Raw genomic sequence first — 6,623 nt, 5'->3', positions numbered from 1 at the left:
GGAAAAAATTTGAGTTGCCTGATGCACACACGCCAAGCTGAGGTCAAACATGGTAACGCTCTGCCTTCTTATTTCAGCTCAAACTTATTTAATGGCAGGGGGTTTGTTTGGGTTTTTGTTTGTTTGTTTGTTTTTTGCAATTTTTGCTTTTTGTCGGTTATTTCTCTGTTTAAAATGGCCCCCAAGTGTAGTGCTGAAGTGCTGTCTAGTGTTCCTAAGTTCAAGAACGCTGCACTGAGCCTTAGATAAGCTTCGTTCAGGCATGAGTTACAGCACTCTTGGCTATGATTCAACATTAATGAATCAATAATATATATTTATTAACAAAGGTGTCTTTAAACAAAAACACATGATCAACTGATTTTCTGACCAGTCTCAGGAACCCAACCTTGTATTTGCTTGATCAGTTACGGTTCAGCATTTGCTACTTAAAGTGTTCTTGGTGACTCAAGAACATGCCTACTGTGAATGAGAATCAGTTGTATGAATATGTTTGGAGAGTGAGTGAATATGCATGAGCAAGCCTAACCTTAGAGATGTGTTTCCTAAAGCAGGAAATTGTATTTTGTGGCTATGTTCCCTGGTGCTTCATTGTACCTGGAGAATCAAGCAGCTAGACTGATCAGTCCCATTTTAAATGGAGGCCCACAGATGTCACACAGGAACCCAGCACTCCCCACCTAGCCTTAGATCTTCCCTAGTATAATCACTGTCCCACTTTCTAAAAGGTACTTCTACGTGTCCACTCTCCTTAGATCCCCATCCCTAGCCCCCACCCCAGCAGGTTACTGTGTCCTAGAGTAGAAAGAAAGCAGAAGCTTCAGGCCAACCCCTCATGCCCCCTCCCCGCTTCATCCACCAGCCCAGGGCATGGACATGAGCATCAGAGCCAGTGTGCCCTGCTTTCCCTCCTGGTACAATGTAGAGCCCTTCCCCCCATTCTTCTGGACCTGCCGTTCCCTCCATCAGCAAGCAGCTCTGGGGTCTCCCATGGTGAAACAACAAAACAGAAGCCCTTGTCTCCAGGTTCTCTCTCACCCATTTCACTCCCTTCTCAGCCATATGCCCCAAGAGCTCTCTGTGTTCACTTCTACCTCTGCCCTCATCCCTGTCTAAGTTTTCATCCCATCACTCCACTGAAATCCTTCTAGTCTTGCCAACTCCAGCCCTTTGGTGCCCTTCTATACAATTTTCCAAACTCCTCTCAGCCTTCCTGACAGTACTGCCTCCTGTCTTTGTGTCTTTCCCTTGCTTGCTTCTCTGCTCATACTGAATGTTGGGGTGGCTTGGAATGCTGTCTTAGTGTCATCTGTCAATACTCAGACCCCAGGATCTCATCTAGCCTGTGGCTTTACATACTGTCCTCACCGATGCCTTCTGGGTTTGTGGCTTCCACTTTCCTCAGACTCAGTCCACCTTGCCTACCTGATACTTCACCTTGGATGTCTCATGGGCATAAGAACTTAATATAAGAAAAACAAGTTCTTTGCCCCCTAAGCACATTCCTTCATCTTCCCACCCTGGTAAATTGCGCCACCATTCAGACAGTTGCTTGAGCCCCTAAGCTAGGAGTCAGGGTCATCTTTGGTTCCTGTTTTTCACACTTTCTCCGCACACCCATTCATCAGCATGTCCTGGGCCTGTTCACTCTCATCTCTGCCTTGTTCATCTCAGTCCAGCATCTCTAGCTTGGATGGATGTCGTGGCCTCTTTCTACTTAAGCACATCCCCTTCCCCAAAAAATCTGTTCACACAGCAGCCAGAGTGATCTTTTAAAAGCAGAAATCAGATCTTGTCACCCCTCTGTTTTAAGACCCTGATGGCTTCCCTTACACTTTAGTAGGAGCTGCAAGGCCCAGTTATCCAGACCTGCCTCTTGTGCCCTGCTGTGCTCACTCTTGTTCCCAAAAGCCCCATCTCTGGAAGCTGTTCTGCCTCAGGAACTCTGCACTTGATCTGCCTCTTTTTCTTCTGTCAGTCAGCTTTCAACCCACCCACCTACCCACCACCACTGTTCTGTTTCATTTTCTAACAGCACCCATTATTTGTTTACTTATCTACACCCTGCCACACCAGCACCCCCCTCACCCCTAAACTCAACTCTGAGCTTTGTGAGAATGAAGACCTTACTTGTCCTGCTTTTTGCTGTACCCCTAGTGCCAGCACAGTGCTTGGGATGGGATAAATGCTCAATAAATGTCAATTAGATGACAATGCAAATCCCAGTGATTGAAAGCAAATAGGTAAGTTGTTCATGCCTGAAAAACTGCTTCTATGACAGGAAGAACCTAAGAGTAGGTGTATATGGTTATATATATTTGTCAAGGACTGCTAAAGTGATGCCCACAGTGCAGCATTGCCAGTCGAGGAGCTGCCTAAAAACCCCAGACCACCAGCACACACCCCCAGAGACTGGTTCACCATAGTTCAGGCCCCAAGTAGGCATTTGAATAGATTCCACTGTGGATCCCCCCTGCCCCCTGCCCCCTGCCCCATGCCTTGAGAAACACTGGTTTGGAGCATATTAAGTGTCATTACTATTTTAAATTCACTTCTCTGCTTCTAACATTTATCTTTTGGAAAAATAAAAAATTGAGTTAGAGAAGTGATGATGTTGACTTTTGGAAACAGGAATATAAATCTGGTTTCCAGGCTACATGGAAAGAGCTGTGTGGAAATGTTTCCTTTGGAATCATCATTGGAAAAAGGCATGTTTTCTCTTCCCCTTTGGAAGTTAAGTTAAATGTTTACTATTGGGCATACTGGACTGAAGTGGGCTATAATTACCATATATTAACATATCTCAATAAAGAGAATACCCTTAGAAATTAACCTGGGGCAAGTCCTATGAGGCAGTACTCAGTTTTCTTATGCCATAGAATGTAGCAAATGTTTATTGAACACCAACTAAATCCAAAGGATTCCTAAGGGCACTTTGTTAGGCAATGGGGATGATAGTAAGCAATACAGACCTTGCCTTCAAGGAGCTCCAGATCTGATCACGGACAGACAAAAAGGCCAATGCAGTGTAGAACGGTGCTGTGTGGGCATGTGACCCAGGCCTCTGGCATGAGGGAGGGCTGAGCTGAGCTCATGACTAGTTCAGTCATGCAGGACTACTAAGAAAGCAAGCTGAAGAGAGAGCAGATGCCCTGCCATGGTTTCTAAATCACGTTAAGGGGACTAGAGTTGATTCCAGGGAAACTGAAGAGCTGGGGGTGGAATGTGGAGACTTGAGGGGAGTTTTTTACTTTGCAGTGTGAAAAATAGGAAGGGGAAGCTCTTGCAGTAATGCAGATTGGCCTGAATTAGCATAGAGGCCACTGGGGACAGGGAGAAATGGGGGTGATTCCAGAGACTTAGGAGAATTCACAGGACTTGATGGGGGAAGGTGGAGTCGAGAATGACAGCAGACCTATAGTGTCACCAGCTGGGTGGATGATGGAACAGCTTCTGAAGTGGGTGATTCAGGAGGTGGAGCAGGTATGTGAGGGGAAGATGATGGACTCAGCTGTGGGCATGGCGAAGTTTGGGATAGGCCCTGCCAGGCTGGGAGGAGATCTGGGCTAGGAGTCATTAGGCTTCTGAAACAAAGGTGAGGCCAGTCAGGAGGAAATGAAGAGCGGAGGACCCAGACGGAACCCTGAGAAACATCTAGGGGACAGACAGCAGAGGAGGAACCTGCACAGGTGGAAAAAAGAGGTGGAGTCACCAAAGCAAAAAGCATTTCTAGATGGAAGGAGGGGTACCCAATAACAGACAAGGCAATGGCTGAAATATCTTCTGGATGTAACGATACAATGTTAGTGGACTGCAGAGGGCTGAGGAGGAAATTAAGGAAGTGATGACAGCTATTTCATGAAGTTTGGCATGAAGTGGGGAAAGATGGTAGCAGGAGAGGTTGGAAGGAGTCAGGCTGAAGAGGAATGGAGACTGAGGAGGAAAGGTGGGTCTCAGCAGGGTCAAGGAAGAGGTGGTGAATTGAGTGAAGAAGGTTGAGAACTGAGTGAGAAAGCATCGGAAAGAGAGAGACTTGAATTTAAAATTTCACAGAGAGTGATGACAAGGGCTAGGCCATAGGATTGAATGGCTAAGGGGACAACTGGTGTGTCAGGGAACTGGATACATTGTCCTGTCAGCTATGTGGCTATTCTAGATAAGACCTGGAATGGAAAGGAAAGCAGAGACCACAGTCTTCCTTGAATGAGGGGGTATGCATTAATGAGGAAGACTAGCAGGTGGTTCACCACTGGGATATGACTCAAAGAATTGGTCTTTTTCAAATGTAGGGTAGCTGAGGCCTTGGGAGCAGAAGCAACTTGCCAAGATCAACCAACTAGGGAAATAACCGCCTAAACTGTAGCCTGGACATCTGCTGGGTGGCTAGTACTTGTGGATCTTTACCTGAACCTCCTTCCCCTCTGTGTAACACCCACTCAATCACTTGGGCGCCTGAGGAGGCCCTCCAACCATTAGTACTGTGATTATTCAATCTCTCTCCTTTCAAAATGGTGCCGTCACCTTCCTCAATCTTCTAGGGATAAGAAAAGCCATTTTCTGTGTTTCATAGGAAACTAGCTCTGACTAGCACTGGTAATTATGACATGTTTTGCTTCTGTCTAGGCCTGCTGGATAAATACTTGGGGTGGGGGCATCGCTGACTGGAATAGGAAGCTTGGTAAAGGATATGCACTCAGGCTTCAAGGCTCGGAGCTCAACAAGCAAATGACATCGTTGCTGAAAGAATTCTCATGTATGACGCAACTACTGTAGTTTACAGTGTTTTTCTTCATGTTTTCCAGGTCATTTTAGGAAGAGCTTGAGGTTTGAAAGCCACAGTATGATTATTTTTAAAGGATTTTGCCCCCTGAAATTTAAACAACCCCTTTTGTGTAGTCATGGGTGTGGGGCAGTAATCAGACCCCAGGATTTTCCTATAACCTTTGTTAGGGAGGTAACCAGAGGGGGAACCAGCTTAGCCTGTTTTGTGTCCTCCTTGATCAAAAGGTATCATTTTTGGATAAATGTGTCACCGTTCAGTGCTGTTGTGACATGAAAAAATCCTATGTAGGGCATGCAGGAAGGACAGGCAGTCTGGCACGGAGGGCTGATATGAACCCATCTCGCCTTGTAGTGAATCATTCATGTGCACTTCCTGAAAAGAACCTTCCTGTTTGAATATCTCGTAATAAAACCGGGGAGTTCACCATTACTCGTGAGAGAGTCCTTGCAGCAGCGAATGAAAGGGGCTGGGTCACCGCAGAAACGCTTTCACCCCAGGTACCCTGCGGTCTGAGAACACTAGAACAGCTCCGCGTGCGTCCACCAGGGTTAGGATCCCGAGCCTGCAACATCTGGCTTAGGTCCTCGAGGGTCTCGCGGGGTCTGGGAGTGTAGGGTATGTTTATGGGCGACCAGCTGACAGACTGGGCTTGCGCTCTGCATAGTGCCACTATCCACCTAGGCAAACTCGGGCGTAGCCGCCTGGCCGTTCCCAAACAGCCTGCCCTTCTACCCCTTTGCCCCACGCTACCCACCTCACTCTCGCCCACCCTGCAGTCTGATAATGGATTCCCTGTTCCCTTTTCTTTCAGGGTGCGCCCTTTTGGCCTCTTCCTACCCCTCCACACGACTAATGACCGATTCTGGGCTTCCTTCGGGGCTCGCCCTGGGAACCCCGCGCTCCCATCTGCGCTCAGACCCGCTCAGACCCACACACCTCGGGTCCGACAGGGCCTACCCTGCCCTGGACTTCCTGGACAGACCCGGGGTGAGACTGCGCAGCCTCATCGTCCTGTCGCTGGGGCCCAGGGTGACCAAGCGGCCGGCGTGGGGATGGGAGAGCGAGGGATGCCCGGGCTTCCAGCTCCCCTGGTGGCCGCCGCCGCGCCAATCCCTGTCGACTGCTATCCGCGGCGCGCCTGGGGACAAGAGAAATGTGCACCCTTCGAGGGTTTTTGCACTGGAACGCGATGGGAGTCCACACACCAGGGCACCCCGCCCCTCTGGGCTCACTGGGTCACGTGGCCTGCAGCGCCCCGCCATCAGGTCACGTGACTGCAGCGCGCCGTTGCCTTGGCAGCGGCTGCTGCGGGCAGGCGGGGGCGGAGTAACCAGCGGAGGCGGGGCTGAGGGGGACCCCGCGGGACCCGCGGAAGGAGGAGCCGCGCTTGGCGCCGGTGCCCTGCCACAGGGCCACGGGGCCACAGGGCCACACGGCCACGCCAGCGCCTCCGGCAGCGCGCTTGAGCTGGAGCCGAGCCGGGCTGGGTTGGGCTGGCAGAGCAGCTCGGTGAGTGCGCGTCGCTGAGGAGGTCTGGTGGGGGTAGGTTGGTCCCACCCCGTCTGCGGGACAGAGTCGCACCAGGAGACTCGACAAGGGAGGGAACAGGCTTTCTCCAAAGCAGGCTCATGATGAGATGGCTGTGGGTTTGGGGGGAAGCCAAGTGATCCCAACCCCGTAGGATCCCCGGGTGGGGTGCGGTGCGGAGAGGACTGGGAGGTCGGGGCGCGGCTGAGTCCGGGTCCTGCGGCCGCTGGGGCTTCCCTGGGGAAGGGATGGAGATGCAGGTGGACGCCTTTGGGAGACCCCTGTGGAGGTTGCTGGGGCCCCGCCCCATGCG

General features: G+C 50.5%; 1 protein-coding gene across 3 annotated transcripts in view; it reads left to right on the top strand.

Annotated features, from left to right (window-relative positions):
• The first annotated feature begins 5,599 nt into the window (after nucleotides 1-5,599).
• The window catches only part of ORAI2 (ORAI calcium release-activated calcium modulator 2), an 11,786-nt gene continuing 10,762 nt past the window's right edge, over nucleotides 5,600-6,623 (top strand). The window contains exon 1 of one of the 3 annotated variants that reach the window (XM_023537533.1): nucleotides 5,600-5,770. The gene's annotated coding sequence lies outside the window, so the exon portion shown is untranslated. Of the gene's footprint in view, nucleotides 5,771-6,112; nucleotides 6,293-6,623 lie in introns of those variants that run through there. The other 2 variants (XM_023537534.1, XM_011371575.2) reach the window with 2 other exon arrangements.

Source organism: Pteropus vampyrus, unplaced genomic scaffold (genome assembly GCF_000151845.1).
Source record: "Pteropus vampyrus isolate Shadow unplaced genomic scaffold, Pvam_2.0 Scaffold193, whole genome shotgun sequence".
NCBI classification, from domain to species: Eukaryota; Metazoa; Chordata; class Mammalia; order Chiroptera; family Pteropodidae; genus Pteropus; species Pteropus vampyrus.
This window is presented reverse-complemented; position numbering and strand designations above follow the sequence as displayed.